Below are 22503 nucleotides of genomic sequence, written 5' to 3'. Positions count from 1 at the left end.
GAGAACTATTAGTAACAAATGCACTTTTAAAGAGAGCCGGGCGTTTGCTTGACTGTTTTGCAAATGCAGATGTTCCAAATCTGCAGCATGTGGTACTGTTTCCCCGCCTGCGGCAGAGTCTTTCACCTCAGTGGTCCAGACTTTTCAGATTGAAATCATATGTGACTTTTGTTGTGTTCATTAAAATGTAAGACAGACACCTGTCTGGTTTAAACGAGACCAAAATCATAAAGCCACGTTTGTTTTGAGAGGTGCCGGATATCTGGATGAAAAAAAAAAAAAATCACAGTACCTGAACTGAACCACGCATCGGCAGAGTTGACGTCCCGCCCCGGCCCGGCCCCTCCTGGTCAAGGATCTTCTGCTGTCTTGGCAGTCAGATGCAGAACATCCCTTCACGTCAGCTTCGGACTGGGGCAGGAGACATGAAACAGAATATCATCAAACGCATCCTTCCTTCAGCGCGTGTTCTACACAAAGCTAAACCGCAGAGGAAGCACTTCCTTCGTGTGAAACTCTGGGAGGAAACCTGCAGGGAGCTCAACATGGACTGCACAGTTGAAAGAGGCTGCAGCAGGGATACTTTCCAGGGCTTTGCAGGCCCCTTTTTCCCCGGACGCGTGACGCAGCCGGGACTGCGTTAACGTTGAAGATTTGTCGACACACAAATTGCCGAAACGTGACACCGTCGTACTTGCACAGCGAGTGCTCTAGACATAAAAGCACCTGTACGAGACAAGCTTATAGCTCGAATAATGGTGTCACACAATAAAAAAAAACCTAAATCCAACAAAGAATATTTTTTAACGAAAGAGCCTAGAGAGTCAAACACAGAAAAAAAAAAATCTTCTTTTTTTAATCCCAGGCAGGGGAATTCTAATAGAGCGCACTCAAGTGTCATGTCAAGCAATATACTAATGGAATCCAATTAAGACCTTTAAACTGCGCCGAGAGCTGGAGGATATTAGCTCAGTTTTCTATAACAAAAGACCAAAGGGTCGTCAACGAGGGCTTTTTCAGGATATAAAAAGCATGAAGGAAATTGGGTTTTTCTGCTTTATCCACTCATTATTGTTCCCAAAGAAAAAAATGAGGTGAATGGAGTATGAGAAAAGCGCTTGGCCACCCACTCAGAACAGCCGTTTTCTCCGTCTGAGGAGGGATGCCTCCGCTGTTTATTTAACACCTGTACATGTACAGTTGTCTCTCTGGTGTGGGGGAACAGAGCGGAGTTAATTAAAGGCGCGCGACACAGTCGGACTTCAAATTCCTTCAGCGCTAACGACATTAGAGCGGCGCTCCACGTCCGAGGTAAAACCGTCCAGGGGTATGGCGTGAGACTTTGCGTTAGCGACTGATGTCTGCAGAAAGATGTGAGGAACTTTCCCCACGAAAAAAAAAAATATATATATATATATAAAATAAAAAAGGAGCGAAATCGCTCGTAGCCTCTTCATTACTGCGCCGGTGAGAGTTCGACATCTGAGGAAATATCGGCCCCGGATACAAACAAATGCATTCCGTTCACGTATTGGGGAAAAAAAAAAAAAAGAAAGAATCAGAACAAAAGCGAGACGAGAAGCTTTCATTAGTGGCATAAAGCAACAACAAAAAATAAAAAAAACCCCGGCAAGCAGCGAGAGTAGGCAGCTAACACAACATGATAGGAATAATACCAGTAACACTAATAATAGCCGAGATGGAAAGAAACAAAACACGACGCACAAACAATTATTTTAAGCTTTGATTTCAAAGGGATTGGAGTGTGTGAGTGTGTGTGCGTGTGTGTGTGTGTGTGTGTGTGTGTGTGTGTGTTTGTAGGGGCGGAATAGGCTTTGTACTTTTGAACTGTTGCTGCACGTGTGTGTGCGTGTGTGTGCACACACCATATTATATATTAGCAGCAGTGGGGTAATTCTGTTGTGTGCACTCCCGCCTTCCCTCCCCCGACCCCCCCCCCACCCACCTCCATCATCAGCACCAGCACCACCATCGCCCCTCTGGTGGAATCAGAGAAACCCCCGCGGCCCCGGCTGGTTTGCATAAAGCAAACAAAATTAAATTTGCTTTGCTAAATCAAAGCATGTATGGTATTCCAAGCCGCTCTCTCTGGGACAAATTACTTCAAACGGCCTCCTTTGTATCATAACAGAAAAAAAAAGAAAGAATCAGCCCAATCAGCGGCTCTCCAAAACCCTCGACTTGGGAATTAATTATTGAACCGAGGGCTTTTCTCCCTCCTAGCAGTCCGCGACACAGATCTATTTATTTTGGAAAAGTCGTTTTGCTCTTAAAAACACACTGCTGGCTGGGAAGCCGCTCCGCCGCTATCTTTCTCCCTCTCTCACCCTCTTAATGTGTTTCACTCCTGTTTGCCGCGCGGCCCCCGAAGGGACATGTGAATAGGTACAGACCATAAAATTAATCTGGAGAGCCCACGACTGGCATCCAGCATTGTGCTGGTTAAACAGAAGTATTGCCTATGCTGTAATGGATTTAAGATAAACTGAGCTGTTAGCTGGAAAATGTTTCCCGCGCACAGAAGTAGGACTCGTTTTGTCTTCAGCCGCCTCCGTGTTTCTCAGGTTTTACTTTGTGTTGCTTCTGCTTAAATCGCAGGCATATCCTAAAACATTATTCAAGAGTTTAGTGTCATAAACGAGCAGGAAGACAATGAACCTTCAATGTGATTCTATTCACTCAGCTCACGTCTTTATTGTGCAGTGACTATAATTATTGATCCATGTTAATTGGGTACACCTACAAATTAACACAAACATCCACAGGGAAGGGCAAACGAGGACGTGGTGAAGATGACCTGCTGGAGGTCACACCAATCCTCAGAATAGGGCGGGAAGTTGATTAAAGTGGATATTTCACAAACTGCTGATCGACTGGGATTTTCACACGGACACAACCGTCTCCAGGGCTCACAGAGAACAGTCCCAGATAGAGAAAATACCCAGTGAGCGACACTTGTGAGGGGAAAAAGCCTTGTTGTGCTCAGATAACGGCAGCATGGTTAACCACAAGGTATGTAGAAAAGAATCTCTGGGCAGACAATAAACCTCAAGGCAGATGGATCATGTTCAACTCTAGTCAGCCTGGCAGTGAAGAAACTGAGGCCATAATGAGTGCAGGTTCATCATCAAAAACATGTCAGATGCACAGGTCAGGTTGGTCCAAAGTCAGTTGTAGCAGCTCAGGACTAACCAACCATTCCTTTTGATTTCACAAATTCAATGTGCATAATGTGTAACAGCCATAAAGGTGCTTTAGCTTTACCTTGACCGAAACTGCACAATACTAAGTAAGATTGGAAACCATCACCTGGTGTGATTAGGTCGCTGCTTCTGCTTCAGCTAACATGAAGCATTCACATTGCTTCCTTTAAAATGCTTCAATGGCTCATCTAACTGCAGGTTATATCATAGCCTCTTCCAGTCTGAGACATATGCCATTTCCATTTGATTTGCCAAGAAAGCCTTTGTGTTAATCCACTCAGCTGCCTCAGCGTCAGGCTTCTACCCGCTGGCTTGATTAGTGTAAATTACAGATTGTCTCCACACAAAAAAACCAAATAGCCCCTCTTCACCACTCACTCTCTCAGATCCATTTACAGTATATCCATGTCAGCGTTACTATGGCTGTTAACTGACGGTCAGTGATCCAGCAGGTTGAGAAGGCTGGACTCCTAAACGCTGCTGTGTTGGAGCCAAAGTTGAAACGTGGCTGTTGATTCAGATTCAGAAAACTTTCTTTATCTCATACGGCCATTTGAGTTCAAAGCTCCTGGTTCACACCAAAGCACAACAATACAGCAATCACTGGCCATACAACTCTACTGCTCAATTGTCAGTAAATCAGGAGTGCTAATGGTTTCCCAGGAGCAACATAGCACCCATACAAAAATAAGTACTCAATCAAGGAAAATGAACAAAATATCAAATAATATACATATATATTATATATTTTCATATATATATAAATAATCAAAGCAACAAGCACAAACCCACTCATCCTAATTAGGCTGATAAATACCAATTTATCAGCCTGAGAACTGAAGGGATATAAGTAATTCGTCCATCATCAGCCAGTCGTAAACGTCTGAAGAATCCACGTCACCAGTTCCTGCCGTCCGTTAAAAGCTCCTCCCGTCACTTTAAAAGTCATCATCATCAATGGCTTCTTCTGGAGGACGGACGGCGGCGTGCCTTCGCAAAAAAGCCGTAAAGTTTACGCATGTTATCCACACGTGGCTCTCGCCGGAACCCCCCACCACCCACCCAACCACCTAACCACCACCACCCTGACAGACCCTTGCAGCCCTCATCCTCTTCGCCAAGGCTCACAAAGCAGCACAGCAGCCGTCACAGTGAGCACACAACTGTTTACAAATCCCCAGTTAATAGGATCAGGCCTCATTGACTGAGCCTCTTCGATGTGTCTGATGTAATCTATTAGCTGTATGATAGTCAGTGTCTCAGTCCAATCGATAACCCTGGGCCTCCATATTGCTCCGCTGTGGACTCTTACGCCTCCTTAATGCTGCTTAGAATGCAGACTTAGGGACTATAAAGTGTGCATATGTGTGTGTGTGTGTGTGCGCCTGTGTGTGTGTGTGCGTGTGTGTGTGTGTCAGGACATCGTAGGCTGCATAAGTGTTCATTTTGGGGGATTATTTATGGTGTTTGGAGTTTTGGGACGCGTGTACATGAATACTGAGTGTTGGAGTCTCTTTATTTTGTGATTCCTTCAATCATTAACCCTTATATTGCAGCTGATACAAAGGTGGAAATTCATGCTGGTCGACTGAAATGCATGAGGGAGTGCGTGAGGTACAGTGGCGTGCAGGTGCGCGTTTGTGTAATTATATTGACATTTGTAATGTCGATGGACTCAAACACGGGTGTGTTCGTGCCACTGTACAGCAGATGCCATGTCTGAAAGCGAATGTTGTCGTGAGTGTGTGTGTGTGTGTGTGTGTGTGTGTGTGTGTGTGTGTGTGTGTGTGTGTGTCTGTAAGATGGTGTAACTGGGTTTCCAATTAAGTTGAACCACAGGCCGGATCAATGCTAGTCCTCTGTGTGCAGGAATGAGCAGCCCTGGGCCTTCAGTGCATGCCCACGAATAATTTATCACCCACACTGGGCCCAGGCAAAGAGGAGGAGGAGGATAAGAAGGGGGAGGAATGGGAGGAGGAGGAGGAAGAGGGGGAGGAGGATGAGACAGCGAGCACAAGGACAAAGTGTCCAGCCCAGGGGAGGGAGCGCGAAAGATGGGCAATCGAGGGGACAGGGAGATGAAGGGGTAAAGAAAGAGAAGGAGATCAGGACCCAGAGGAAAATACTGTTAGCCTGCTATCATTTAGAAGCGTCACGCTCCGCATTTTTCTCTGGTAAACAACCGTTGAGGGCGAAATTCTGCTGGGAGTACAAGCCACATAATTCATTTTTTTTGTAACCGCACGAGGGGTGAAAACAGGCAACGCGGGGACAGTCCGACGAACGGCAATCAGATTAAATATGATTTCACCCGAGCAGCGTTGTCCACTCCAAGATTAATATGCGGTGCAATATTCTTCTGTTGCACAATCGAGTTAATTGATCTCATGTTGTGGCTTTGGTGAATGTACTTTTGCATCAGGATCAGGATAAAGACGAATGTTGCATTAGGATTCATGCAGAAGACGGAGAACACGAACCACAAAATAGCATCTGATCCACTTCAGATGCAAGAAAAAAAAAGATTCCAGAGTCCAAATTTCTTGGCAAAATGTAATATATTAACTATGATTCAATATCTATTTGCAAAATATGTTTTATTAAGTAAACATGCACTTTTAGCAAAAGCACCAAAAAAGAAGCACTTGCTGCTGCCAGAGAATTTTCAACTTGTTAAGTGATGAAGAGAGAATCACTGCTGCTGGTTCACTTTGGGTTGAAAACGGAGTAATACTGGTCGAAGGGGGAGTTGCCCAGGTGCCTTTTAAAATGTTTGTAAATGTATAGATTTGAAAGATCCAATTTAAAGATATAAGCCATCAACAGATTCTCCTCCAAAAAGAGCCGCTCCTGACTTGTGCATGGTGGACGTATTTCCAGCCAAACAAGATTAATACGCCGAGACTCGGCCTCGCGCTTCCTTTCCTGGCGTTCGGCGCATCCAATTTTCTCACTCTCCCTTTTTTATTTATTTCAACGGAAACTGAAGGAGACGTCGCTAACCGCGGAGCTTGTTAGCCGGCGGAGTATAATGTGTTGCTACATGACAAGCGGCAGTTTAAACCCCGCCATCTCATCCGAGGCGGTGCGACTTCGGCTCGGACGCTCGGTATTCAGATCTTTGGCCGAGCCACATCACAGCTCTAGTTGAAAGGCAGCGCGGCCGGCACACATGTGGATTTACATGAGCGGAGATGCAGAGAAACACCCACATGCACAGACAGAAATACAGCAGGGAAAGGGGAAACATACTAATGCTTATATTTATGTTTTTCATGCATATATATATATTTCCATATCAACCAGACATACCTGCCGGAACGTTTTACATACGAGTGTGATTTATTTTGTACATCTAGCAGGACAAATCCACAAAAAAAAAAATCACACAGAAAGCCAGCCAATGAAATATCTTATCACTGCTGCAACTGCAAAGCACCATGATGCTTATTGTCACGTTACACTTTGAACGCTGACCGGAAGAACAAAAAGAATATCAGGCTGTATTCAAAAGGTGCAGTCGCAGCAGCCCTGTCAAACTCTCGTTGCTCAGAAAGTTCAGTTTTTTTTTTGTAGAGGTTTGAATGCGCGAATCAACTTTGATGCGGATCAAGAATCCCTGGTGCACTTCCTAATGCAGCGCCACCACGGGTGAGGAGGGGGAATGACCTTATCCAAAAAGCTCTGGTTCATTTGACGTGGCAGGGCAGTGCGAAGTGCCGTGCCAAAGCAACCTCGGACCAATTTGCCGGGAGTCCCAGAGACTCACATTCACACGATGGACTCTGTGTAAAACGAGACTCTGAATCCAGCGGCATTAATGACGTATTTAAATCTATTTCACGCTGTGTAGTCACTATAGGATGCCGACGCTATACACGCGCAAAGAGGGAGAAACATCCAAGCGCTCATTAAGGCGCAGGGGAGAAGCTACACAGCTGCGCACACGCAAACACCTGCAAAAGGTCCCCACCCTGGGAAGTATCATAGACCGACGTCTCCTCCATCCCCGTCTTTAGCCCATCTCTATTAATCTTGCAGTAGCGAGGCATGGACTGCTAAGACGCTCCGCATCGCTCTGTAATCTTCTCTTAATGTGCTGCACTCTAAGCCTAAGTGAACCCATTTGCAGTGACTGTGAGCAGACTGAGATTCCTCCCATGTTATCTGAACAAGTGTTACTAATGGGTTTATCAATTAGGCCAAGTCCAATAACTGCATGCCTGCAATCTCCTTTAAATACACTCCACCAGCGTTGCCCTGATTTTTGCCGTTAATGAGAACATGTGTACACACACACACATGCGCGCACGCACCGCACACGCACACACACACTGTGCCTGACCATAGGCAGTTTGGATCCTAATGTCTGTATGTATTTGGTTGTTCAAGTGTGACTAATGCCATGCACATATGTGTCCCTGTAACCGGTTCACCACCACTTGCCTCTTGCACGACACGGATAAATAAAATACAGCGCCAGATTTGCACTATTTGTACGGTGCAGACGCTTGTGCGCGAGCAAAATAATAAAATGTCTGTGCCACGACAGGAAAAAAAAAAAAAAATGTCAACTCGTGATGGCCTTTGAAAATACTATGCGGCATATTATGTGAATTAAGCAGTAATTACATAAACTATGCTGATGATAGACATAGGTTAAACAGAATTTACGAACAGCAATGGAACTTCCTAAGAGGCTCTGTACAGTAACACAAATGAAATTAAATGATCAACTTTTACATCTAAAAAAATGTAAAGGATCATTCATGTTTTGAGTGATGCGCACGAATTCCAAACAGAATCTTTTTGCGCCGAAGAATGTTATTAAATCGCAAAGGTGCTGCTAGAAAGGACACTATATCCTTCATTTAAAAAATGGTTAATTTGAACTACTTTTAAAAGGGAAATAAAGGCCGAGCTAAACAGGTAAACTAAACAGGGAGATAAACGTCTTCAGAAAGTCACATCCAGGTTGTATGGCAAGCTCCGTTTGAAGAAAAGATGCAAAATACTTTTAATGCATTTTGAGCTTGAGGGGAAGAGATCCTCCCCGCTGAGGGGTGTATGAGTATATGTGCTCAAGTAAAGACCAATTGGAGAAAGTGAATCCCCCCTTTTTATATACTCTCTGCACTCAGATCACTAGCTGCTTGCTCCTCAACTCCCCACAGAGAACACTCTCTGCTCGCATTAGTTCTCTTGCTCATTGAATGGGCGTCAGCGGTAAAAAAAAAGAAAAAAAAGAAAAAAGAAGAAGGCAGGAGAGGGGAAGCGAGTGAATTACCACGATGCATATGGAGATGCAGTACGAGACATTCACGCTCTGTAAAGGTAAAATTGTCCCATAATGAAGATAATATAGGAATAATGACATAAATATGCTTTTCCCCAGCAGCAAAGTGATAATATTAAATATAATAGGAGTATCTCAAATCCATATGGTGGCAATGGAGTCATCCAGCGTTGGGTTGACTCCTTTGGTGAAGGCTTAAGTGTTGCCCACCATCGCTCAAATGTAAGAGTCTCTCCCACTTGCAGGTTTTAATGCGACGAGTCCATTATCCCTCTACACGGAGTTAGCATGAAGCACTAGAGCCAGAGTGGACAACTTTGAGCTCTCCTGTCACTGCAGCTCTACATGAATGGACAGGTTAACAGAGGCTAAAAGATTATTTCCATCATTTTGCCGCAGCCGCGCGGTGGAGTGAAGGCACTCGGGCATTAAAGTTCAACCGATCCGAGCACCGGGCCAGCGAGTTTAAAAAGGATTCGAACCCCAGAGCAGGAAGAGGGTTCCCAGCAAAAAAAAAAAAAAAAAAAAAAAATCAACTTGCAAATGGATGAACAGGATGAGAGAAACAGAGATGGTCTGATAGAGCTGCCGAAGCAGTGATGAAGTGAGCAAACAAACAGTCAGTGGGGGAAAGTGCTGACAAACAGTACAAATTGATTCAGCCTGATGGTTTGTTGGACAGACGTCAGGACGGATAAATGGCGTCCAGACAGGCCAGTCACGTCAGGGAGACAGATAAGTTGTGACACAGCGGCACTGTAGGAGCAGCAGAAACACCGAAGGGTGCTCTTATATCACAGGCGACATCAAGACGTGCAGCATGTTGCACTTTACCCCGCTGAAAAGTCTCATGTCACGGTCTCAGAAATGTATGCAGCACAGTTACAAGTATTTCGTTTTTTACTGTCATTATTTACAATAAAACAACAAGATTTAGTTTGGCATGACACAAACAGCAATTAAACTCCAAAATAAGACCCCTAAATGAAACATATACCAAAGTGCAGTGAGCTTAGTGCAGGTGTTCAGTGCCAGAAGAACGGGGAGTGGACCAAAACAAACCCTCACAGGAGCTACGTTCTACTAGTATCAGCAGTAGAATGTTCTACTTTCTACTACATTTTACAACATTCAGCAGCCTCCGGTGTTGAAATGATTACACATAAACGTAAATATTAGCATACTTTAAATAAGGAAATTATGTAATATGATACACAATGATATGTACAAATTCAGACTTTGTCCCTTCTTCAAAACTTTGATTTTTAAACCCTATAGCCAGCAGTGGTGAACTGGGAAGTGCAAACATGTTGTCATACAGACAGGCAGGGCGAGTCTGACACTGGTCTCAGAAGACTCACATTTGCAGCTCGGCTCGAGTGTCTTGTGAGATTGGTTACATGAAGACAGTGGGTTCATATAACCAATTTAAAATTAAAACACATGGACACCAACTGGTTCACTGTGGCTTTAGTTCAACCCAGAGAGTCACTCTGTGTTACTTTGTAACCAATTGATGTTGAGCATTAGATGACTAAGAAAATTAAACTTGATATGCAACCAGTGTTGGGGAACATATGTAACATTGTTATGTAAAATCCAAAATACAATTATTCCGAAATAAAAACAATTGTAATCAGTTACATTATTTGAAAAATGTGTAATTAAATGACTTTCAATTACAACTGACCAATCTTCCCAAAAAAAGGCTGGGCTCTTCAGTGCCATAAACGTATTTATGTTGCTTTCCATGGTTTTTTCGTGCCATGGCTTGGCATGAGCACCGGCCTTTTCTGTTTCCCTCCACAGACCAAAGTTTGATACTGTTCTGATTCTGAATGGTTGGTCGGCACCACCACCAACCAATCGCCTCTCTTTGAAACGTAGTCTGTGCGATTTCTAAGTTGCAACAACAACAATGTCGAATGAAAACATGCTCCAGTGCTGGAAGCATAAAAAATATTTAACACAGATATTGGAAAAGGGAGCAAATATAATTGTCGAGCTCAAATAATGTTTGCCTGCTGTCAAGATGCTGTCCACCTCAAAAATGTCCATGTCGAAACTCAAGGTACACGTGACATCAAATAAATGTGACTGTCCAATGAGGACAGCAGGAAGCTTAAGACTCTCAGGTCTAAAGAGCAACATTTATCAAATGTAATTGATTACAGTAACTGAAATAGTTACTCAATTACATTTCAAATAGGCTAACTTGAAATTGTAACCTATTACATTTGTAAAGTAATCTTAAAAACACTGTATACACCATATATTTTCCAATGCAATTTTGATGTGATTTTAGGAATAATGACAACCAAAAAATACAAAAACACACAAGGCCAGTGTATGACAGAAATATAGCATGAAACCTATATTTTATCAACCTATCTGTCCAAAGGTGCTATGCTGGGAAGGGGGGGGGGGTTCTAATTAAAGGGGTTTGCCATCCTGTGATAAAAGATGGCCCCGGATATGTGTGTGTGTGACTAAAATGTGAGTAGAAAGAGTGAGACACAGAATGAGCAAGTGTGAGAAACGGAGAGAGAGGGAGAGAGAGAGAGAGAGAGAGACCCAGAATGATACACAGTCAGAGAGAGAAGCACGGCTCCATAAAGACGTGAGCTGAATGCTGCCCATCCGAGGCGCGGAGGTGATATATAGTTTAGTCGGTAGCGGCGGGTCGCGACAAAGCCTTTAACGGTAATGTCCTGGGAGTCGCCTCGCCCAGGGGGGACCCGCGCTCCATTTTACAGCCAAGTGACTGAGACTGAGACGCCGTGGCATGACAGCTGGAGCAGTAAAGCCGGCCTCCAGTACCATCCATAACATGAAGGAGGCGTCGGAGCTGCTGATATCACCACAAAAGCACCAGGCCCGAGGCCACACCGACAGCTGGTGAGTTAAGAGGGATGAAGGGGGGGGGGGGTAGGCGGTGGGGGAGGGGTATTGGGAGGGGGGGGGGGGGAGGCGTCTTGGAAAATGGTAGGAAAGTGGCAAACTAGACAAAGAGGTGAAGGGGGGGTGTGGTGGGTTATATTTGCGCATTCCGACCGAAGCAATGGATGTTCTGGATCAATATGGGGTCTGAAAGGAGGGCTGCGGTGGAGCAGGTGGAGCTCAGGCGCCAGGCGGAAGGAAGTGGAGGAATTCTTTCAAACGTTTTATATTCTGGTCATTTTCCATTTTTATTTCTTTTTTCATTTTTATTTCTTTTTTTTTTTTTTATCCAGGACTCAAGTGGCCCTCGTTCGGACTTCAAAAAAAAAAAGAAAGAAAGAAAGAAAAGAAATTCTCCCTGTCTCTCTAGAGGACGGTATATTAAGCCCTCTGTATACAGCCCCCAGCAATATCAAGAAAAAAACGCTCCGTTTAACGGCGGGCAATGCTTTGTTGCACCTTTTACATTTCTGGAAGAAGAAGAAACAAAGCGGCCGCCAGGGCTCGGAGGGTGGAAGGAACGGCTGAGTGGGGGTGTGGCCACTGAATCAGGACAGGTGTCAGAGCCCTTTGTGACACCACAGTGGGCTGAGTCCCCCAAACAGTGGTATTGCAGGAATACATTGGTGATTTTCTGTCCCATTAAAAAAAATGGAGCTGTTCATGTTTAACCCACTCGGTGAAATAAAAACGTACGTTCTAGAGTTTCAATCAGGACATTGAGAACATGATTCGAGAACAAAAATCGCCGGCCCCAGCGTCACGGCCGTGTCGTGGGTTTGACCACCTCCTAATGGGAGGTGGGGAAGGGCAGGCAAGGCAAGGCAAGGCAAGGCAGGCAGCCAAGGCATAGCCAGCAGACGACGGTAGTATCTCGGTGATGGGGGGGGGGGAAACAAAACAAATTGGCTGCTCTGTTCTTGCGAGCGGCGCTTCTTTGCAACTTTTTACCCGATAGCTCCCCCATCAACACCTCGGCTGCCTCCTCTGCCTTTCTCCGCCACTGCAGCCAGGCTTTTGCCTCCAATTAACACTCTTTTGCTCCTGCGAGCTTCCGAGCGCATGTCTCCATGTGCGTGTGTGTGTGTGTGCCCGGCAGTCACCTAGGTCATTTGGCAGGCCTCTATAAATATCACACCGGTGGCGGCTCTTTAACAGGCTTCTCGCAGCTCGCAGGGGCAAAAGAGCGAGGCGGCGGCCGCGTGCGCACACACACACACACGCGCGCGCACACACACACACACACACACACACACACACACGCACACACGCGCACGCACACACACACACACATCAGACCTCTATTACGATAAACGCTGTTGTTAGACAGCAACCGGCCCCCGTCCACGCAAATGCGTAGGAGCTCAGCCAAAGAAGGCGGGCCTTCCTGTTTCAATCACAGCCCATCCCCCGCTTGCCCTTCACCACATAAACAGAGGGACGTCCAGAGTGACACACAGCAGCAAGGGTGGAGTGGATATTGAGGAACATATAGTTTCTGTCCAGCGGTCAACAAAGCATTAATCAGATCTGAAGTCACAGGAGCTCGCGGTGCGTTTAGGGAGAAGAACGGCTAAAGGTGAAAGTGAAAAATTGGATGGAAAAACAGGGGCGGAGGAGAAAAAAAATAAACTAATTGCTCTGTGACTTTTTTTTTTTCCTCCCCTTTTCTTCGGAGAGTTAGTTGATTAGGGTAATTTATGCGGTGATGAAGACCTTTATGGGTAATCATCAATGTAGTACGGGCTGATGAAAAAGTTTGGGGAGCCACGCTGTTTCATCATTACATAAATACACAAACAGAGAATATAATCAGTCAAAGTGAGACCAAAGTGAACCAAGGCAACGGAGCACTTAGCTGCAAAAGCCATAAAACAAAGTGTGGCGTGACGCCGGGGGTCAGGCCCGGATCACATTTACAGTAAATTATGGACGGCAGTCTGAGTGGCTCTGGAGTTGTTTTATGCAAATGGGGCTATATTGTGTACTTTAACCGTGTTATTAAAGTGCCTCTGCTGGTAGACATCTGATGCCGCGCGCTAACCTCGGAGCCACCTGTCAGACTTCGGCAGGCCAATCAATTACGGATCCTTATTCTGTTAGCATGTGACATACATTTTAATGCACCGTTTAATGGCGACGGAGCGGAGTATGAAACAAAAAAAGTTTCATCATTCCGCTGTTTGGTTGCTGTTGCTCCGCTGGGCAAATAGAGGAAAAGCCTTTTATTTTCTAATTATTCAACATTAAACCTTTCTATTTGGGTATAATTTCAAAAAGGAAATTACTATGATTATATTATCTACTGCTGTTTTCACTATCCAGATTGTGGGTGGCACAATATTTTGATGACAATTTGATACAAAAGGTGAGAAATATATTTCAGTGGCTGCCACTGAGGGTTTTCTATCGACGCATAAAATCTCTAACACTAGTTCCTGTGTACTTATATGTCGTAGTATTCACTCTGATTGGTCGGCCACTTCATTAGGTACACCAACCTGGTAATGGTAACCTAATCAAGTGGCTGCGCCGCAGTGTCCACTTTGAGGCGACAGGGTGCAAATGATTCTAAACTTCAGTCGTAGTTGAGATGAGTATCACTAAAAGCCCAAACCAGCTCACGAAATTGAAAGGAAAACACTGAGGCATCTTCTGACCATTAAGTCAAAAAAACATTATTATACAGGGTGTCCCAAAAAATGTCAATGTTGGCAATTCTTGTTGAAATATCGTTTAATAATGTTTAGAAAAAGATCAATATTTTGGATTCAATGATTTATTTTTGTTCTGTTTTCAGGCTGAGCCATGCTGTTCACTCCCAAAGAGAAATCACTTTGCGTCATGCAATATACTTGCACACAGGCACCCAGTTGTGACTGGGAGGGTGACACGTATCGAACACTGATTAAATCAGTCCCATACTAAACTTATGATGTCCAACACCTTAACACTGTTGGATTTCACTGTGCTAGACTTAGCAGTTTTCAAGACAATTGCTTTTAAAATGATGTCAAATTTTTTGGGACAGCCTGTATATTCTGCAGCCACCAAGCAGACTGCCAGCCAGTGTGAGCAATGTGCTGCACTAAATAAGTACTAAATCCTCTCCAATCTGCATCCCCCCACCCCCCACCCCACCCCCCTTCCGGCTTCAGCTCGAGCAACAGTGCGGATTGCTTGTTGTCCGTGTGACAGTCAGCGGTTTGAGGGGGGAGATGAAAGGCCTCGTGCCCGCTGAGTTCCGAGCCCTGGGGCCTGCTCTGTCAGCCCGTTCGGCCCATCCATCTCCCCCCCCCCGCCGGTCCCGAGGGCCCCGGCAGAGGGACGCAGACGTCGATGAGGCGGATGTTGAAGGTCAGAGCTGTGGCCTCTGTGTCATCAGAGACGCAGCCGTCCAACAGGCGGCTACCTGGACGGATCGAAAAGGTCACCGGCGAGGAAAAGAAACCAAAAAAACAGAACAAAAAAAAAAATAAAGAAAATGTGATCACTTTGAAGAAACAAAATAAAATGCTGTTAGTCCTCATGTTCCTAAATTTACTCCTGCAAGTCGACTTTGCGTCACTTTGGGCTCCAGTCGCTTACTCATGCGCTTTCTATTTCTTCTGCCTTTTCTATTCGACACAGGAAGTTTAACAGGGAGTGATGCTGACTTATTGATGTGCTGCCACCCACTCCTCAAAAACACCTTTCCCAATTATTTCTATCCTTGCCTTTCACCGGCAGTTGTTGACAGGTTCTGGCAGGAAAGAACACTATTCTGTTAATGTTTACAATTATGAGTCACATAGTATTTATTTCTATCCCAGTGCTAGTGCTTTTTCAAATATATAACCATGCAGCCGTGTCAACCTGACACGGTTAAATTCAAACACCAAGTGCAGTAGCTGCAGTAAGCATACATTTAGGTAGGGAGATGAACAGCTGGGATAGGCGACCCCTCAGTGTAGAAGTATAATAGAAAACAGATGGATGGAAGGTGTCCGTTGACAGATGATTCATGGTCAACGTGCGTCTGGGATTGATCCTGGATTCAGACCCAGACGTCCACATTCAATCAGTTCTAGTTCGTCAAGTCCCCCCCCCCCCTGTTTTGTGTTTGAGAAACTACTTTGTCACCTTTAAAGGTTTGTGGCCGCTCGTCAACTTTTACCACCGCCGCTAACTGTCTCACCTCTCTGTGGCGGCGTTAATAGGGTAAGGGCGCAGTGGCGAAAACACACAGGAAACGCAGCCGCCGCGACAGTTCTCCAAAAGCAACTGTACGACACAGCTTGATTCTAAGTTTAGATGCACTCAATGGTGGAGACAATTAAAGCATGAAGGCAATTAAAAAGACAACTTCGCGACAAAGGCTGATTTTGAGAACACAACAACTTGAAAAGTAACAAAAACAAACAGACTAACAAGATTAAAACAACAAAGATATCAAATGTTATGCAAAGCCACGATGGTTAAGTGCAAGTTTGGCTACTTTGGCCTACATGGTTTTGGAAAGTGACTTTTCACAAGATCATGGGGTGGGTTACAGTGAGAGCGAAACCCATTGGGAGCGTGAACACACATGACGTTGATGAGAAAATATAAAGACTCAACTCCTTTCAACAATCATCTGGGATTCAGGAAAAACAGGGTTGTAGGCTGCCTAGCTGGGACATTTTAACACAACGGTGATGATAATAATCCTCTCCAGAGGAAATGATGAACTCGCTTTTACCTCAGCAAGCTCAGATACATTTTGCGGTTGCAGTTTGGGTTAGCATGCTAACAGCGCTAGGAGTGAGAGCCAACACAATCCAGACATCGGCATCACGTACGATCTAGAATTTGGATTGACAAACACAAATCAAATGTAAAATGAATCTGTAACGTCGACGCAGCAGCTTGTGTTTCAACCGTCTCCCACATAATGATTGAACAGTAATGGGAATAAGGTACAAATCTCCTTTCCCCCCCTCAAATGTTCAGCTGACAGGCAAAACAAAAAAACCCAGTGCAGTTTCACCCTTTGACTGTGACAAACGCGGCGCTGCACTCTTTCCATCGGGCGACTCATTGCGAATGTCACGGCAAGTCGCGGAGCTGCTTGGGAGGCAGCCGCAGGTCTAACAGGACAACATGAATTCAGAGAGGGTCCTGAGGAAAATTTCCCAAACAGAAGAGGTGAGGCTTCCTGTCAGAGAGTGAGCAAAGGTCTCAGCAGCACCCACTGCTCCAACATGCATCTTTCATTCAGGTCTCGGCCCTTCATCTCCTCTGCGCCCGACTTTGTTTATGAGTCAGGATGAAACAGACTCAGCTTGGTGAAATTAGGGCTAACTGTGGAGAGTGATTCACAGTCTTGTTTCACCATCTGATTTTTTTTTTTTCCCCTTTTCTTGCTTTCTTTTGCCGTCAATTCTGCATGAGGCTCTGACAAATGAGTGGCGAGGCCGAGGGTTAAAGCTCACGCTGCGGCCCAGATCACATATCGGAGTTCATCCGCGTTTCCACCAGTGAGAACACAACTATGGAATCATTGACGCTGAGCTGAATGCTGATGTCCGTAGCAGCGTCACCCGTATCTTCAAAAATAATCTCATTTGAAAAGATGTTTTTACCGCAGAGGAGAAACTTTATTTAATTTAAACTTTATTTTATTAAAAAATAAATAATTTAAATTCATAGGGTGTGTACAAACTTTTGACTGGTAGTGTGTGTGTATATATGTATATATATATATATATATATATATATATATATATATATATATATATATATATATATACTGTATATTTACTCTGTTTATTTGTAGATGTTTTTCTTTCTTTTTTTAAAAAAAAAAAAGACATATACAGTTATATATAAGCTCTATTTTATTTTTTTATGCCACTGCTGCAACGCGTAGGATATTTGCAGAAAATGCCAGTGGCTGGCGTTTACATTTCTGTAGTTTCATCTTCACACTGAGCCACACGCTCGTCTACCATGTCACTGCTGGCAAACTGCGGCCCACCCACAATGCACTTCTTCCCACCATCTTGACGAGGCTTTATTGTTTTCCTCACCTCCGATCCTGGCACCGAAGTGGATGCCCACACCGCAGTAGGAGCTGCTGGCCTCCATGGCAACTTCCCCTGCACTGCGGACACTGGGAGTGAAGAAGAGGGTGAATGAGATGTTAGCCACACGCTGAGAGGGAATATGCACAGACAAAAGATTTCTTCTCTTTTCTTTTTCTCGTAATTTTAATAAAAACCTGGCTGACAATCGCAGAGAGAACATTCTGACCCATCCTGACGATGGCTAACACCGCTAACAGCTAAAAACAATGTGATGCTATATATCATGATGACATGCTACCATTCTACAGAACTGTTTCAACAACACAAAAACTAATTGGTCAGGATTTTTTTCCTGACAAATTATTTTTTGTATGACGCATACCTGACTATCTTTCAAGAGAAAACTTTTTCAAATATGCATTGAAGGAAAAAGGAGAAAATGTTACTCCTTTGTGTTAGTATGATGAAATGACATTATTTCTTCCACTAGAAATGTTGTTATGGAGCTTGGCCACTTCATTTTTGTGAAAAGCATTTGGCTGAGTTTAGTCACTGGTGCTACGAGTGCTATGCTAATTACTTAAAACCCGCTGCGACCCTTTAAGATACATTTACAGCAAACAAAGCACCTCCACGTTCATTTAATTTCATTTTTAATTGTTCCTTTCATGGAGCGCGCAACAACCCCGTGCAGGATTGGCGCACACATTTTCGCAAAAAGCAGCGTAAGAGTATTAGTGCCCCTTACTTGAACAGAAACATGGTCGGTCGTTACACTGTTGCTTAAAAGAGAATAAAAACCATTCAAATAGAAATGTGCAGCTCAAAACAAGTAAAAAAAGACATCCAGGGGGAAGCAAAGTAAGCCTTTAGTTTCTCCATCCCTTTTTTTTAAACACAAATATACTTGTACAACCCTGCAAACCCCTCTGTAGGGAAGGTTTGCACCAACAATAGAAATGCAGATTTGCTCTAAAGCGGTGTATCAATGTAAAACAGAATTTTTTTACAGTCATACTGGGGTGCGTTCTCAAATGCTTTTGATGCAATCTGGCACGTTTCTCCTTTCGTTATCGTCACAAAAGGAGACAGAAAGAGACACAACAGCCGACGGACGTTGTCGGTCACGTTTGAGAGGCGGCGACATCACGAGACGCTTCAGTCCAACACTGAGGAGAGTTTGCCGTGAACAAAAAAGCATCCCTGTGACATAACGGGAACTGAAGGAATCCCTTAAAAAAAAGAGAGAGAGAGAGAGAGAGAGAGAGAGAGAGAGAGAGAGAGAGAGAGAGAGAGAGAGAGAGAAACTCCTCTCCACTCCGGCTCAAATGACTCTGTCAACATACTTCTCCTGACTGACGGCAATCACTGTCAGAGAGGACGCGCGTGTCTCTCTCTCTCCCTCTCTCTGCTGCATATCTGGGCGGTTTATGCGTGTCTCGTAAAAAGTGAACACGGCGGGATGAAGTGTTTGCCAGTGTATATAGGCATAACGGGAGGAGGATGTCTTGGCAGCGAGCGCTACAAGAGCAATTATCTCCCTCTCTGTCTCTCTCCAGCCAGGTTCCGTCCGTGCCAGACAATCTGCTCTGGCAAAGCGCAGGGCGGCCTGTGGCAGCTCCAAACTGCCTATAGGAGTTTTATATACGACACGGCGGGAGCGAAACAGCCTCTCCACATATGCTTAACGGGGGACCGCGCTCCCCCGGCCCCGACGCGGTAAAAACAGCTGCATCCACATGTTATCACCAGGCCGTCACAGGTGTCGTGGAGGCTGCAGGAGTTATTGTTTGAGAATGAATAGTAGGCAAATCACACATGCACGCACACACACACACACACACACACACACACACACACACACACACACACACACACACACACACACACACAAAATAAAGCGGGGGATGATCACGTTTCAGTTTAAAGATTGTGTTGTGTTTATGAGTGTTTGTCTGATGGGTCGGACCATGTATTGCAGTGGATGCTCTTGTTAGAGAGCAGCATGGGAAAGATAGCTAGATAGCTAGATAACTAGCTCGGTAGGTGGGCAGCTTGCTAGCTAGCCAGATAGCCAGATCGATAGATAGGTAGATTTTATTAACGGACTCAAGGTCCAGATCAGAAGTAAAAAGCAGAAATACAGACAAACAAGCAACCAACACAAAAAATAGATGGATAGATAGATAGATAGATAGATAGATAGATAGATAGATAGATAGATAGACCGTCAACTACGCAATAAGCCCTGAAAGATAGAAAAGTTGCACATGTGCATTTAAAAAATTAAGTTCACCTTTAGTTAGTGTGAGTTTACGCTCTGTATCTAAATTACTGTTAAAGACACATTCGTTTTGATTTAATTTGTAGTTTGTGTGACGTGAATAAAAAATGGAACAAAGATATATTGACATTTACATTCTAGAATGTAAGGATGGTTTTCAATGATTCCTGCACTCAAAGTCAGATCTTAGTACTAGTACTTACTAAGGCAGACATTCGCCGCGGAACACAATGAAGTTGGTAACAAAGAAAACAACCCAGACACACACGCAAAAAACAAAAACAAATACCAAAACAAAAACAGAACATTTTTTGACGATCTCGTGCGCTACCGGGCAGCTCCCGAGTGCACTCACACTCACTGTGTTTTCTTTGGAGCCCAGAAGTCATATTTCAAGTCATTTGAACTTGACAGGTTATTAAAACTATGAATTTCGAGCACCCGGCTAATTGGTGTAATTAATTTGCCAAAATGGAACAGAGAGGTCGGGCTGTGTCAAGATCCTGGGCCTTGATGCATGAGGCGCCGCGCGCAACCGCCGCGTGACTGAACGAACAATGCTGACAAGGAAAGAGAGGAGGGTGAAAAAAAAAAAAAAACCTCATCTGGTCCTTCAACATCTTCCATTTGCCTCTCCTGCCCTTTTATTTTATTTTTTCAGCAAAAAAAACCCCTTGATATTCTCCTTCTATCAATCCTCAACGTTTTCCAGCTTTCGTTCCTTCTTTTCCACATCAGTTGCCTTTCTTTCACTCGCTTCCTTCATGTCCTCCCCCTCTCCCCAACTTCACCTCCTCCTCCTCCTCCTCCTCCTCCTCCCTCCCCCCTCCCTCCTTCTCCATCTCTGCTGCATCAGGGCTCCTGTGGTCTCAGCGAGACACAAATGAATGAGGGCCCCAGGAGGGCCGCTCCTGCTCTGCCACACATCACTCACTCTCCCTCTCTCTCTCTCTCTCTCTCCCTCTCCCTCCCTCAATTGTGGGCGTGCACGCACGCACACAGAAACTCGCGCGCCGCACACACACACGCACAGAAATGGGACATGCCAGCCTTTGTCCCATGCAGGCATTGCCTCCAGGTTGTCATGGTAACCTGCAGTCGGTCTTGCCGTGGATGTCTGGCTGTGAGGAGCTCGTGCGCTATGGATGGAGCCCCGGGTGGGTGGAGCTGTGCTGCAGCGTGCCGTGCAGCGCTGCGCCGTGCCGTGCCGTTGCAGGTCAACCAGCTACACAACCTCAGGTGCAATGGTTTTCTCGCTCTCCTCCTTTTCTGCATGGCTGGAGTAGTTCTACCTCTTTCATAGTGCAAAATGTTGTTTTTTTATATAGCCGCTTTATCTAGAAAAAAAGAAAAAAAGAAATTCCCAATTGCGCCGCTGCAGGTGCAAAAAGAGCCGTCAACAGCCGCGTGCCAAAGCTCACATGACAGACTGCTGCCAGATATGGGATTCACCTCCGGACGGGCCGGGATTGACATTGATCCTGGGAATCAATCCAGATAAATCAAACTTTTATTTGGATCGATTCCCTCCTCTTTTTTTTTGGAAGATAAACAATGCAATAATTTAGTGTTTTTGCAGAAATGCTATGAATGCATTTCTGCCTGAGCTCCCAGCTGTTTGTACAAAAACCTCCTGGAGTTGATGTTAAATGGGGATGAACACAGCAGCAGTTTCTCAAAGTGCATCCCATCGTTGTCCTTGTATGCAAAGCGAGGAGGGAAGGGAAAAAAGAAAGCCAGAAGTCAAAGCGAGATTTTGTTTCATTAAATAAATATATAAATAAATAAATAAGTAAATAAATAAATAAATAAAAAAGAAAATCCAACTACTCTGTTTTGGAGAATTGCAGAAAAAAAATGCCCTACCAGTTGCTGCTGAGCTCGCTCAACAATCACAAAGTTGTGAGGGTTTTTATGGATTTTTAGTTTCTTATTCACAGGGGAACAAGAGAGAGAGAGAGAGAGAGAGAGAGAGAGAGAGAGAGAGAGAGAGAGAGAGAGAGAGAGAGGCAGAGACGGAGGAGCTCTCTGGCCAACTTTCCTTCCAGCCCGAGCCAAGTTGGATTTCCACACTGAACACAGGGCCAGGCGAGGATGCTGAGTAGGTTTTGAGCGCTGTGATTTAAAGTTTGAAGTGTGTTGAGTGATACGGCACTGTGGGCCAGCGCGATGTCTTCATATGGAATTCAAGTGATTCATGAAAGACTTTGAGAGATGTCATATCTCTTCCAAATCCCCCCCCCCACCCCCCCTCATACGGCTCGGCGTCTCCTCTTTTAATCCCACCCGAACTTCATCATCTGCCATCCCTTTGCTCCAGCTCAGATCAATCAATCATCTTCGCTCCAATATTTGTCTTTTTCTTTGGTCCTCTGTGATTCTTGCATGTTACTTTTTTAAGTTCTAATGCCTTTATTATGCAAAACCGCGAGGCGCTGAGAGTGTGCGACACGTGAACTATATGAGGAAATGAGCATGGCTGCAGAAATTAATTCATTTGACTAAAAAAGTAGTTAGCATTATTTTGGGAAAAAAATGGAAATTTATCCTTTTTGTGTTTCTACAAATCTAAACCATGCTTTGTCAAATGGTCATGGTATCAGCAGAATCGCCTCATATCATATTGTGATATTTTTCCAACTTGTTTATTTAAAAAATATAAACGTTCGCTTGTTTTGTTCTTAACATGTAAGTCTCATTTTAGAAGTTCTG

General features: G+C 44.6%; 1 long non-coding RNA gene across 1 annotated transcript in view; it reads right to left on the bottom strand.

Annotated features, from left to right (window-relative positions):
* Positions 1-297: 297 nt before the first annotated feature.
* LOC142879532 (uncharacterized) overlaps positions 298-22503 on the bottom strand; it is a 100832-nt gene continuing 78626 nt past the window's right edge. Inside the window, exons 3-4 of the long non-coding RNA XR_012925319.1 lie at positions 17511-17593; positions 298-411 (exon numbers count right to left, since the gene is read on the bottom strand). This is a non-coding gene — a long non-coding RNA (uncharacterized LOC142879532). The remainder of the gene's footprint in view (positions 412-17510; positions 17594-22503) is intronic.

Source organism: Nelusetta ayraudi, unplaced genomic scaffold (assembly GCF_046127955.1).
Source record: "Nelusetta ayraudi isolate G7.1 ecotype Tasmania unplaced genomic scaffold, CSIRO-AGI_Nayr_v1 ptg000136l, whole genome shotgun sequence".
Taxonomy (NCBI): Eukaryota; Metazoa; Chordata; class Actinopteri; order Tetraodontiformes; family Monacanthidae; genus Nelusetta; species Nelusetta ayraudi.
Note: the sequence above shows the minus strand (reverse complement) of the source record. Positions and strands in the feature narration are given on the sequence as shown.